Below are 14,160 nucleotides of genomic sequence, written 5' to 3' on the forward strand. Positions count from 1 at the left end.
GGAGGTCCTGCGGTCCGCACATCTCGACGTCCATGCAAATGTGGTCGGGGTGGCTGCCAACAAAGAGGTTAGCCCATTGGAGGGCCGAGACGCCTCGAGCACGGCAGGCCAGCGCCTGGAAGCGCTTGGCAAAATCCTGCACCGAGTTCCGCCAGCCTGCTGTCGGGGACGGGTGGCCCGAACTATAGAAGGCACAGGTCGGGGAAGCGTTCCCATGGCGGCATCCCGCCCTCGTCCTGCTTGAAGGCGTAGTACCACGTTTGTTTCGCGCCCCTGAGGTGGTACGAGGCGATCCAGGTGCGGTCGGACGCGAGCGTCCGTTGCCTCCGGAAGAACTGGCCGCACTGGTTGAGCTAGTTCAGGGGGTTGCCGGTGCCGTTATAGGTGGCGAACTCCATCTTGGACAAACGCGGCGGGTGTTGGCCATAGCCGGCGGCCATTGGCGGCTCGGCCGCGCGGAGCAGTGGCGCCGACTGACCCGGGCGGATGGGCTACAGTGGACCGCCGTGGAATAAGGGGCCGTCAACGCCAGCGTAGGGCCCCACCGGTCTGACGGAGCCGGCAAGTGGCCCGGCCGGGTGCACCGCGGCTAGGGCCGGTAGGGACGGCAGCACCGTGGCCGGCGTGTAGACGGGCTCAATGAGCGAATCCGGGAGCGGGGACGACGACGGAGGGAACCGCACCCCCTGGATGGGTGCGCCTGGGTTCGGAGACGGCCCACTCAGCGCGAAGGTGGACTCCAGGTGATGCGCCGTCGCGAGGCTTGGTGGAGGCGCCATGGCGGGGAAGAATGCCGCGTGCGGCTGCTGCGGCGCGGGGTTCCCTGCAAGGACGGCGGGATGCCCGCCACGGCGTGGCCGAGCTCCAACAGCATGACGGTAATCTCCGCGGGGGAGAGAACCAGGCCGGCCGAGAGTGGCGGAGGCCAGGAGGCCTTGGGTGGCAGGCCGGTGACAGCTTCAGCGGCGGCCGAAGTGGCCATCGGCGTGATGTCCAAAAACGGTGGGGTGGACGCCGATGGAAGGCTGGGAGCGGGCGGAGGGGCAGACATGGCCGAACCTGTGCAAGCTGATACCAAATTGGTAGGAACAACTCCCCTACCAGGGCGTGCTCTCAGGTTGTAGTGAGGCTGCTAGCGTGGCCGACGGCGTTGTGGCGCCATGGTCGCGCGAGAGAGAGAGTTCGACGCGGGTAGCGTTAGGGCACCGGCTCCTTCTAGGAGCCGATCAAAATAGATTGATTTTGCTTAATCTCAAAAGTGTTAATAACACAAGTACATATAACTCTTCTAGGCTATCAACTATAATAAACCGGGCTAAGCCCCGGATACTATAAGATAACCGGGCCAGCTTAGCTAAATGGGCGTCCTCCGGTTATAATGTAAACTGGTCATAACAGCTTGTCCTATGCAAGATTCAGAAGTACCACTAAATATATACAAAAATATATCAGAAAATGGCAAGTCCTAATGCACAACACTTTTGTATACTGGAAACTACTCCCTCCGTCCCAAAATAACTGTCTCAAGCTTAGTGCAAATTTGTACTAGAGCTAGTACAAAGTTGAGACACTTATTTTGAGACGGAGGGAGTAATTTATAAATGCGATAAATGTGGTTTATGGGGAGGTAGTGAAGCGTGATGGCAAAGGTCCTGAAGGGCAGGAGCACGTTGATCTTGGCCTTGAAGATGATGATGTGAATGTGTTTTGCTCGTGGGAGTAATAATATGTCTTACAACAAAATGAAGTTTCTTATAAGAATATACACAATGAACTGCAAGCACGCTCTGACCATGATACTGGCAGCATCGAGGAGGACCTTCAGCAGTTTGAGGCACACGGGGTCATCATCGTCGGACAGGACCTGCATGCCGACTGGGAGCTGATCCCTCTCCATTAATCCCTTCCTGGCATGGGCAAAGCATCCCAATTTACACTAATTCAGAGCAACTGAACAATTAAGAGCAACAAAAGTCAAGCGCTCCACACCAACACCAGTTGAACACAAGAGAAATTACTCACGGAAGAATAAAAAATTAGGGGCAACAAAACGCAGGTGTGTTTGGATTTCGGCGCACCGGTGGAGAAGACTCATCCACCCCAGTGAGTAAGTCGATATGCTTGAAGCGGAGTCCGGCATCTTCCTGGCCGGAGGAGCCGTGCTGGTCACCATCTCCTCCTTCCACTCCTAGAGCCCTCACTCATCCTTCTCCGTCACCTTCCGCATCTGCACAAATCCCAACCTATGCAAATCAAGAGGACAAGAGGAGGCACCTATTTGTTCACAAATCCGCAGCGAGCACCAATCGTGCCTCTAGTGCAAGACGAACGGATCATCGACCAAGATCTTGCTGACGACATGGTGAATTGCCGGCGAAGGTGAACACTATGTTAGGAGCAACTCCAACCGGCGGACCCGGACGATTTTGTTCGCTTTTTATAAGTTTGGGTATGCCGTCGACTTCGCGGACGCTTTTTATTTTGGATCGTCGGTGCGGCCAATGCAAGTGACCCATTTTATTTTCACACGTTAGATTAAATATGGCTCGTTATCAACGTCCAAAAGTTCATGCCGGCACAATTCCAGCGGCCGGCATATATTACCATCCTACACAGTTCATGCTCGCACACTTGTCAGCGACTAACACGTGCCCTCACACAAAAAGGGCGAGAATTCGACCAAGCCATGTCGGCCCGTGGCCATGCCAGCAGACTTGCCAGCATACAAAAAAGGAATTGTGATTTCCGTTGCAGATCACATGTCGTGGAACTTGAGCATTTCGGCCTGCATCTTCTCGAACCATAGCATCTTCCTCGATGATATGGTGTTCAAATCAACCTTCATGTTCTCCACGCCCATCTTCATGCTTGCGAGGGACAATTCTTTCGCCTTGGTCTTGGCATTTGTGGCCTTGATATCGAGCATCTTTGCTTGCTTCGCCTCCTTCAACTCAAGCATCATGGCTTACCTCTCCGTGTCCATCTCGAGCCTCATCCTTTGGATTTTCATGAAGGCGTGCATTTGCTCTTCCTTTTCTTGCCGACGCTTCTCCTCCTTCAAGTCCTTCTTGCTTATCATGCCCTTCAACTTTTCAAGCAAGGTGATCAACGCCGTGTCCCACCTGCCCTCCTTCTTCGAGTTGGTCTTCCCCCGCGACCGGGCCTTCTCGCCGTCTGCGTGGTCCTCCACATCTTCTCCCCCCCCCCCACGCGCCAAGAGGACGGCATATTGCACCTTGAACTTCTCCTCCCCGTAGATGATAGTCCAACAATGGGCAAGATGGAAGGCTTTGCCGTCGTGCTGAACCTTGAATGCCTCCAAAGCTTGGAACACCTACAATTCGAACCAAGCAAGCATATGTAAGCGAATGGACATGCAATCCACGGGAAAAATGCGTGGCACCAAAAGGGAATGAGAGGGCATGCATACCATGTCTTGCATGCCGAGGCCTCTCATGAGGCGTGCCTTGATGCTCTCATAGGTGGCACAAAACTTGTTGCACTCTTGTTGAATGACCCTCCAACGCTTTGAAAGTGACACCCATCCACGTTTGCATTGCATTTCGTACGGGGGAAACTTCTTGCGCTGATGGAACTCACGATGAACACGAGTCCATAAGGTTCACCAATTTTGTTCGGCGTCGACCTTCGGATCTTGCCAAATGTCCGTCCAACACTCACAAAGGAGCTTGTCCTGGGCCGGCGTGTATGCCTTCGTCCGCTTGCTCTTGCGCTTCGGTTGTGCCCCGACAACAGTTTGGTTGGCGAGCTCGTCCTGGAACAAAGGCTCCCCGTTGATGTCCATGTCATCATCCTCCTCCTCAAGGCCATAGTCCTCCGAGAACTCATGGTCGAGCGAGAAGCCGTCTATGCCGACCTGATCTTGCATCAAGGCTTCATGTGGATCATTGGTGGCTTGCATGAATGGCGCTCGACCGTCCTGGCTTTGGGTCTCATCGGAATCATACGCACCAGCAGCCGACGCACCGCCTTCAAATATCATGTTCTTGAGGAAATGGTTGGCCGTGTTAACATCAGCGGCCGCGGGCATTCCGTCGAACAGATTGCGGGCGCCGCTGAGCATGTCGGTTGGCATCTCGCGCTGGCGTTTCCTCGTGCCTCTGGACGATGATCCGCTTGCCATCAGCGTTGCGTTGAGGTTGATGGTGCCCGGCGCGGGCGTGGAAGGGGCCACGATGCTCACCTCCGGCGATGATTCCCCGGAGAAGCGGCTGGCTTGCGGGTAAACGCACAAGCCGGGAATCGGCTGTGTCCAAGACCCGTGCGGCGACTCCGGCATCATCATCCGAGGATATGCTGACGAGCCCATGCTGGCTGCGGCACGGCGACGACGTTGTTGACAAGCCCTTCCTGGCTAGGGTTTACCCCTAGGTACAACAAGGCCGCCTTCACTCGGGCATTGGTGTCTTCCCGCAGCACGGCGGCGGCGGCGGCTGCCTCGCCCCTTGCATCTTGCGCGTGCCTCCGGCCCTTCCTCTTGGCCGACTACACCGCCCGCTCCTCCGTGGTCAGCTCTTTTTTCTTCTTCTTGGGCGGCACGACGGCCTTGCAGAGGGCACGGGCCTTGCCTCTGGCTTCGGCGGCGGCGACGGGTGAGGCCATGGAGGCGGCGGCCTTGAGGTCGTCATCCATGGCGGTGCGAGCGGGCGCGGGAGCGAGTGGGAGGGTTCGGGGAAAATCAAGGGAAAAATGGCCGCTTTGTCGCCGACTTGCGGGCTAGGGAGGGAAGTGGGCGGGCCCCTCGCGCGTACGCTTCGTGTCCGCGCCGATGCAAATCAGGCTCAAAATTGAGTCGGGAATGGGTCAGCGGGCGGACAAAGAGCATACGCGTGTCCGTTTGGGTCGGCGCGTTGGGCCAACTTTTTGTCCGCACGCACTCAAACGGACGGCGGCGGACGAAATGGGTCGCCGCGTTGGAGTTGCTCTAACTGGTTCGAGGGTGGCTCAAGTCCCCATGATATGTTCAGCAACTCGCCGCAACCGTCCTCGCCTTTTTGGTAGCCTCTCCATCTATCTATCTCTCTCTCTTGCCATGACGACATCGGCGATGTCCGTTCTTTCGGGATCGGGTGTGAGAGTATCTCTAGCCGTTCGGCCCCCCTTGAGCGTGAAATAGCACCGTCTAGGGGTGTGCCGGTGAAAAAATCGGTGTGGAGGGACTCGGGTCCGAGTCGCCTCCCCGAAGATCGTCCCCAACCAATTTTCTTAAAAACAAACTCAGCCTAAATTCGGTAAAAAACAACTCAAATTAAAAGAAAATTCATAGTTTTAATTGATATTTGTACAAAAGTTAAATAAAAACATAATCTAAAAAGAAATTGAATGTCGTCTCCCGTCGTTCGCCTCCGCCGCCTTCAACATGTCGAGAAGCTTGTAGAAGTTGGTGTAGTCACCATCATCGTCGCCGTCGTCGTCCTGCGCTCTGTCGCTGTCCTTGCTACATCCCTGCAATAGGTCGCCGTGTCGAACGGGGTCAGAAGGCCTGGGCACCTCCTCGTCGCTCTCGTCGAGGATGACGATGTTGTCCTCCTCGCGGCTGTGGCACCGGGCGGCGATCTCCTCAAGGGTATGGCGTTGGTGCTCCATCTCCTCCCGGATGTAGTCGTCCCGCGTGCATTTGAGGGTGATCTCGTCGTCAGCGGCCATGGCCAGGTGCTCCTGCTTGATGGGGAGGAGCGTCGGCTCTGTCTTTGGCTTGACGAGGCGGGAGGAGGCGCCGTGCTCATTGATGACGATGTCGCTGCTGCGCGTGTGCCGCCCTAGTGGCGTCTTCTGCTGCTCTGGTTTGACGGGGAGGAGCGCCGGCAACCCGGAGCAGCGGGTGCGGGAGCCGGACGAGGAGGAAGACACCATCTCCATCTGCCTCCGCGTCCAAGAAGTGCCGCAGCGGCGGGAGAAGGTGGGTGGCGGCGGGTACTCGTACATCGGCGAGTTGCCGCCCTCGATGTGCTTGAGGACGGCCTCCAACGTGCGGTAGGGGACACCCCACCATAGGCGGTGCCCGTCAGAGTTGTAGCGCCATGGGGTTCGACTCCGTTGGTAGCGGCGAGCTGGTCGGCGCGACGGTGTTCAAAGTATGTCGTCCAGAGTGTGTTGTTGTCGGTGGCGTACCTCGGCAGGTTCCGCGAGCTCTCCGGCAGCGATTATCGGATGCTCGCGATCTCCATGCGCCGTTCAACTCTAGAGGGTGTAGGTGGCACCGGGACTCTGCCGGCGCTCAGCCTCCACGAGCCCGACACCTGCATATCTAGTGATGCTGGGTAGTCCGCCTCGTGGAGGAGATGGGCCTCGGACTCGTGAAGGTGGCAGCGGTCGAAGCCGTTGGCTTCCGCTCCATCGCCAGGTGTAGTGCTCAGCCATTGGAGAGAGGGAGAGAAGGCGCCGGTGACGAAAGAGAAGAGGACATTGGCGCCGAGAGGCTGACAAGAGAGGTGTGTGGCCACCGACGAGGGGAAGGGCGGATTATATAGCCGCGGGCGAGTGACACACGGCGCGGCGCCGTGTGAATGCGTGGCGGCAATGGACATGACGTGCATCGCCGGGACATGCGTCGTCTCGCCTTCACTGCACCGCCCATGAAGAATCAATGGAAGGCTGACCGGCGGTGCAGCCTTCACATTGATTCATGCCGGAAATGAGGCGATGAGGACGACGAATGTGCTTGGTCGTTGACTCGGCGGGTCCACACCCGTTTTGCGCCAAAAGCATTTCCCTCGGTGCTCCCGGGTGCCCCGAGCGCACTGGGTTCGGCTTGGGACCACCGGGGCCAATTTCAGCCCTAACCAGCAAAAAAGGGCTCCTGGGGCGCGAATGGGCCATTTTCGCCCGACGAAGAAATGGCCTTGGGAGGGCCTGTTGGGGGCACGGTTGGAGATGCTCTTAACTCGTACCAGCAAAGGAGGCCCCTCCGATATTGTGCAAGGAATAGCGTCCCACAACACAGAGTAAGAATCACATCGGACGTCCAAGAATGATGAGGATGAGCAATTTGAAGGCCAAAATCAGTGATGACCACAGAGAGCTCCTAGGGTGCACATTTATAATGTCTTTAAATTTCATAAATAATTCATAAAAAATTTCATCCAATTCTGAGAACTTTTATTTCTGCACAAAAATAACACCAAGGTAGTTTTGCTGAATACATCGTCAGTTCGGATTAGTTCCATTTAAATCATGCAAATTAGAGTCCAAAACTAGAGCGAAAGTGTTTAGAAAAGTAGATACGTCGGAGACGTATCAGTCATCAAGGACCACAATACAAGGGTTGCAGCTCCATCGCGACCACAAATTCCTCAGCCTAGCTCCTCTACTCAACCTACTAAAGAAACTGCGAGGGCTGTTGAAGAAATCCCGGTCCGTAAACAAACTGTCAGGGCAACATTCACTGTTGCGCGTGAAGAACAACACGAGCCACCTGAAGAATTTGTTGTGCCTAAAAAAACTTTTAGGGCGACTGCATCAGTCGTGCCTGACGAAACAACACCACCTTGTACCCCTCATGCACAATCTTCAAGAATGAAGAAAGTCACACTTCCTTCTGCATTATAAGTAAGGAAAACAAAGGCTGCTTAGATGGAAGTCGCACAGAAAAGAAAAGCACCACCATGTGCAGAATCCTCATATGCGAAGAAATTGAGGATTTTGCCAAGTTCCTCAGCCGAGCCAATAGATGCAACTCCTATCTGTGTTGTTCCGTTATATGAAATAGTCTCATTTGAAGAAGAATATGTCTTCCCAAATGAGAAAAATGAATAAAATCACTCTGTTGCTTCCACTGAGCAGATTGATGAAGAAATTGAGGTGGAAGCAAATGCTTCAACTCCACTGCTATCATCACCCCAGCCTTCGTTTAGTGCTGAAGAGGGTGGAGTTGAGGAAATTGAAGAGTAAGTGGATATTGGCAATACAACTCTTGTTATCAATGATGAATATTAGGAAGCTGCACACCCAAATTCACCAATGACCACCCCTCTTATTCAAATCCTCAGCCGCCTACCCAAACTGAAGAATAAGATCCGGTAAGAATTTCTTCAGTTTGGGCAGGCGAGTATGGAATTTGAGTAAGAGGGGTGGTCATTGGCAAATTTGGGTGTGCAGCTTCCCAATATTCATCATTGATGACATGAGTTGTATTGCCAATATCCACTTCCTCTTTAATTTCTTCAAGTCCAGCCTCTTCGGCAGTAAATTGTGGTTGGGGCTTTGATACCAACTCAAAGTGCATTATATCGACTAGAGGGGGTGGTAAATTGGCGATTTTTACAATTTCTTCACCGAGAATTCACTAGTCAAAGAATTTTCTAAGTGACGAAATACTAGCAATGAAATAAGTACTCAAGTGCATGCATGGTAGAGCAGTACGATAGTCATGATGATTGAACAAAACATACACAGAGCACATGTAGCGTGAAAACATGATAAGCAGGTGAAGGACAAGGTGACTAAAGAATTTTGGTTGAGGAAATTGAGAAAGTCTCCAGTCAAAGTGGTCAAACAGTAATGATCAATTTTATCAACAAGTACTCGAGGAAATGAAAGGGTCAAGGAAATAGAACTAGGAACTCGGTGAAGACAGTGATTTGATGACCCAGTTCCAACTACTGTGACACTCGTACGTCTGGTTTGGAGTGGCTTGGTATTTAAACCAAATGACACACATTCCTTACCGTATTCTCCTTGAGCTAAGGTCACAGAGACCTCGCCCAACACTCGTGGTAAGTCTTCAGGGTAGACTTTCAAACCCTCACAAACTTGGTCAGACGACAATCCAGAATTTCCTCTTGAATGCTCTAGACCATGATGCCTAACCGTGTGGAAGATGCACAATCTTCAAAGGTAAGAAGCATCTGTTCCACATAGGAACAATCTCGTCAATGATGCTCAATAAATATGGGTATTAGGTGTTTGGGTTTTGGGTTTTTCCTCAATGGTGATTTTCTCTCAAAGTCTTTAGAGGATGGGTTGCTCTCAAATGACACTTGTCAATTTCTCTCTCGGAGCAGCCAACCAACTAGTGGTTATGGGGGGGGCTATTTATAGCCAAGGTGCAACCCAACATGATATGACATAAATCCCCCAATGATATGACCGTTATGTGGATAACATGTATTGGGACAGCTGACGCTAAGTGCAACAACGGTTGGAATTTCAAACTATGAAAGTCCTCGGGGCTATCATATTACTCACTGTAGGCAATTTGCAATGGTGAAATCCAAATTCCTTAGTGAGACCAATTTCTTCAAAGACCATAAGAACAGCGTTTGTGTCACTTAAAAAATTTACTGAATTGTAAGAGATTTCCAAAGGCTTCACTCGAAGGATTGGATATGTGTAGTCTTTGAGATGACCATCACTTGGATTTTTTCCTTAGTATTTGTTGGATTTCGGGCTCCGCAAAACCCTAAAGATTTGAACTCATGGGAGTGTATGAAGATCTCTCATGGACTCGCCTCACCTAACTCGCTACTCGCTGGGAATGACAGAGAACTCACTCGATGGTGAGGAAGACACAGAACACGGTAGTTTACCCAGGTCCGGGCCGCTGAGAAGCGTAATACCCTACTCCTGCTTTGGTGGATTGCCTCTTGTGGAGGTTGGTCGATGAACTAGTAAAATGTTCGAGGTTCAAAGCCGTTCAGCAGCACGGCCGTTGCGGTTCCTCTCTGCGGCGGGGGGAGATCCCCCCGGTCACGTTGCGCAAAGATCTTCTTGCGATGGGCCCCCACAGAAAGTCGCTTGCTCCTATTGCCTCCGTTGGGTGGTCCCGGCATTTCCTGGTGCACACTCCCCCCTTGTTACCCTGGCGCGTCTCCGCCAACGCCTCCACCGCCCGCTGGCAGCACCAGAGGGAGCGCTCCCACCTGGCTTCCCCGAGTTGTCGGGGGCCGACCTGGTCTTGGTGATAGGCACCGGTGTGTGCATCGAACATCCTGCCGTTCTCTTCGCGCTCCTGGTGGTTGCCGGCATGCTGTGCCTTGAAGCCGGTCACCGGAATCTGGAGGAGGAGGAGGGCAGCATGCGACGCGTCTCCCTCGGCCCCGCCCAGCGCTGGGGGCCCCGACGGTTTCAAGCTCGTGGACCGGCACGCGGTGCGAGCCCCTGGCTCCCTGCGTGTGCGGCCTTTAAGAGGAGTGGGATCAGATGGCCTTCTGGGCGATGGCGATCAGCTCCATGATGTGGTTCGCCCAGACATCAAAGCCCCCTTGCATCGGTCGTTGGTGGAGCATCTCGCTCGCCATCTGCAATGCGTCGTGCGTGGCGAGGTGCACTAAGTTGATGCGACACATCGTGGATGCCCGGGGCGCCGCCCAGCCGCCGTGCGCCTGGGTGGCGTGGGTGGTTGCGATGGTGGAGATGATGTTGACGATCTGGTACGTGCCGCATGGTACCACAACACCGGTACACGTGCTTTCAGCCGCTGTGATATGACGATTGGAAGCCACCTTAACGAGGCTCGAAGAAGCTTGTTGGGCGCCGGTCATCGGAGGAGCGGGCCTTAGGGAAGATGACGCTCAGAGAAGACCTTGCCACGCCCCCTACCTGGCGCGCCAAATGTCGGATTTCAGACTTAAAAAAAACCCCAAAGATTCAAACTCAAGGGCGTGCATGAAGATCTCTCGCAGGCTCGCCTCACCTAACTCGCTACTCGCTAGGAATGGCAGGGAACTCACTCGATGGTGATGAAGACACCGAACATGGCAGTTTACCCAGGTTTCGGCCGCTGAGAAGCGTAATACCCTACTCCTGCTTTGGTGGATTGCCTCTCCTGGAGGTTGGTGGATGAACTAGTACAGTGTTCGAGGGCCTCCGTAGGCTGGGTGGCCTTTGTGTGGTGTCGGTGGACTAAATGAAAGAATCTATCCCCTACGAAGTAACCTACTCTCTATATATATAGTGGCGGACACGGTCCTCTTCCCTCATAGTTTCGGGGGGAAGGGATCCCACAACAGCCAATTTTTAAGCGGGGACAGGGAAAAATGCTTCCCCTGTCCAAAAGTAGTCTTCGCGTGCAAGGTGGATGCCAGCACAGCATGGACGGGTCCAGGGATGACGTATGTCCTGCTGGCGGGCTGTGGTCGCCTTGTTGCACCAGAATGGAAACCTTTGGGAGATGCCTTGGAGACTTGCGTGCGTCCTCGCCCACTTTGCACTAAAGGGGGAACTGCACCGTCCTGCTATTTGCTGCTCGCCTATCCTTTTCCCGCTTCATCCTCGACTCCTGAGGCCGGGCCTCACCTTGGAATATCCGCCGCCCCGGAGGTGTCGTGACGAGGCCCCTTGTGGGTCTTGATGTTGTTCCTCCTCGTGAGGCTCAGCCCCTTGCAAGGGCCTTGCCTTGAGTGGCGCTGGGCCTGTCGGTTTTTGGTTGATGAAGTGGGCCAGCCCTGGGACACAAGCAGGCAGGTTTGGGTACCCCCATTTCCAGAATGCCGACAGTATTACTTTGACCCCTTTAACAGTACAGTGTTCATATGAATCAAAAAGAAAGGACTGAAACAAGAAAACTGAAGTCTTCATGCTTCATAGTCCTCGCACCAATATCTTCAAGGACACACCAATTTCCTCATTTGCAAAGTCTTCATGAACACATCAAAGTCTTCAATTCAAGACATTCATTTTTAGTGATCGACATTCTTCGAAGTATCAAACTCCTCAGTGACTTATAGAGCCAGTGTACACTCAAAAACACATTAGTCTCTTAAGCTATAAGTCTTAAATACACAAAAATCACTAAGGGGCACTAGATGCACTTACAATCTCTCCCTTTTTGGTGATTGATGACAAATATGTTAAGTTTTCAACACGGATAAACATATGAAGTGTAAGTATTGAGTTTGAGGAATTTGATTGCAAGATATAGAGGACTCCCCGTGAAGATGTGCATATTTTAGAAATTTGCTTTGGACTGCAAATGCAGATGGCAGGATAAAATCTTGGAGATTTCCCCCTATATCTTGTAATCCATGCATGCATTTAATGTATAACATGAGGAAGTTCAAATGCATGATGGAAAATGGTGACTAATGAATTTCAGCATGCGTGCACTAATGAACTTGAGGAATAAGCATAGAACAAACATTTGAAAAGAGTCATATCACAATCGGACTTAAGTTTACAACTCATCCAAACAAACACTTCAGAAGAGCAAGAGTTGTAACTTACACAAAACAACCCATATATACAGACTTCTTGAATACTAACACAAATCCCCCTTTGTCATCAAGTGACGAAAAAGGGACAAAAATTGAGGACTAACGCACCTCATGAATATCATCTTGAAGGTGGTGGAGGAGCGCTAGTGTTGCCAGGGTCGTTAGTCGATACAGGGCCCGTAGCACTGCCGACAAGGTCCTCTGCTTCATCTTTAACTTTCTTGAATTTCTTTGTGGAGTCCATGACCAATCAAAGTTCTCGTAAAATTCCATCTCTTCAAGTTCTTCAGGAGTCTTTAGATGAGATAGAATGGCCCAAGTGCGATACAAGATTTCATGCACATAGTAATGGTTCTTGCTCATAGAGTTCTGCGTGATAGTCATGTTTTGAAGAATTGAACCAAGCTGACGCTTTACCCACTTGTGATTGTGATCGATCTTCTCATGAAGACTTAGAAGAAGATCACGACCAGTCATCACACGAGGGGCATAAGCTTGAGGTTTTTGAGCCGTGGACTTTGCTAGAGAGTCTTGGGAGGCAGTATCGTTAGAAGATCAATATGCTCATATTGTTAATTGCATATTTATAACCACTAAACTTGTTTAATATGATAAGTGTTGGGTAGTTTTATTTGTTCTTGAGGACATGGGAGAAGTCTTGTTATTACTAATCATGTGAAGTTGATCACCGTTCAATGTTTTGATATTATGATGTGTTGTTCCTCCTCTAATGGTGTTATGTGAATGTCGACTACATGGCCTTCACCATCTTTAGGCCTAGTGTAAGGCATCGTGGAATTAGTTTATAGATGATGGGTGGCGAGAGTGACTGAAACATAAACCCCAACTTATGAATTGTTCGTAAGGGGCTGTTTTGGATCCACATGTTTAATGCCATATTTAGATTATCTTAAATAGTTATGGTAAGTGCATCTGGTGCTATCCCTTGTTGGTTTTGGAGTATTGAAGACAAATGTGGTTGAGGGACTAGTGTGTTTGTGAGATTACACAAGATAACATTGATAAAAGTCCTTGGAGATTCGGTTTAACAGTCAAAGACGTCTGAAGACATTGAATATAATGGTGGTGCATGAAAATATACGCATGAAGATAATGAGACGCAAAGACTTAGTCTTTTGGTAGTTTTGTTTTCTTCTTTCGTGAGTAATAGGAACCACCGTACTGTTAAGTGGGGTCAGAGTGATCGAAGTCAAAAAATGACGTGATGCTTAACCTAAAAGCCTATGCCTTCTAGTGAAGACAATGGGAGGAAATCTCTTCCAGAGTTGGTTGAGTCAGGTTTGCTTGTAGCCCAACTAAAGCTATCACGTGTGTTTGAAATCCGACTATGGGAACACTTGTCGGTTGGCCATTGACCCAGGGTCATTTCGGTCATATAATGTCGGGTTGAGTGTTGGCAATAAATATCCCACCCTCTCCACCGTAAGTTGGTGACTGCTTAGAGTTATTACACAACTTTTATCATTTTTGAACAATCGACCTCGAAGAAATTGAGAGAGAGAGAGAGAGAGAAGGAGAGAGAGAGAGAGAGAGAGAGAGAGAGAGAGAGAGAGAGAGAGAGAGAGAGAGAGATCTTGCGAGGATAAAGCCAAACCCGTGGAGCTAGTGTGTTTGAGCATCACCAAAGTCATTATGTTTTGAGAGAACTGAAGACTTATTACCCTGAAGACTATGATCTTCCAGACGGTTAGGGTGTCATAGTCTAGAGCATCCAAGAGTTTGTGGATTGCCGGGTGACCAAGTTTGTGAAAAATCTGGAAGTCTACCTTGAAGGCTTAGTAGAGTTATTGGGCGAGGTCTAAGTGATCTTAGCTCAAGGGTAATAAGGTGAAGATAAGGTCTTCAGAGTTCAATATTGGCCTCCCCAATTAGGCGTATAGTTGTGAGAGCAACTGGAACTGGTCCAAAAAATCCATTATCTTCATCGAGCAACTAGTTCTATAGATATAACCCTTTACTTATAGTT

At 51.2% G+C, this 14,160-nt stretch overlaps 1 long non-coding RNA gene across 1 annotated transcript; it reads right to left on the reverse strand.

Annotated features, from left to right (window-relative positions):
- Nucleotides 1–1,633: 1,633 nt before the first annotated feature.
- Nucleotides 1,634–2,433, reverse strand: LOC123404146. The gene is made up of 2 exons (XR_006611667.1): nt 2,023–2,433; nt 1,634–1,907 (listed from the first exon to the last, which is right to left on the reverse strand). It is a non-coding gene; the product is annotated as an uncharacterized LOC123404146 (long non-coding RNA).
- Between the last annotated feature and the right edge of the window lie 11,727 nt (nt 2,434–14,160).

This window comes from Hordeum vulgare, chromosome 6H (assembly GCF_904849725.1).
Source record: "Hordeum vulgare subsp. vulgare chromosome 6H, MorexV3_pseudomolecules_assembly, whole genome shotgun sequence".
Lineage (NCBI taxonomy): Eukaryota > Viridiplantae > Streptophyta > Magnoliopsida > Poales > Poaceae > Hordeum > Hordeum vulgare.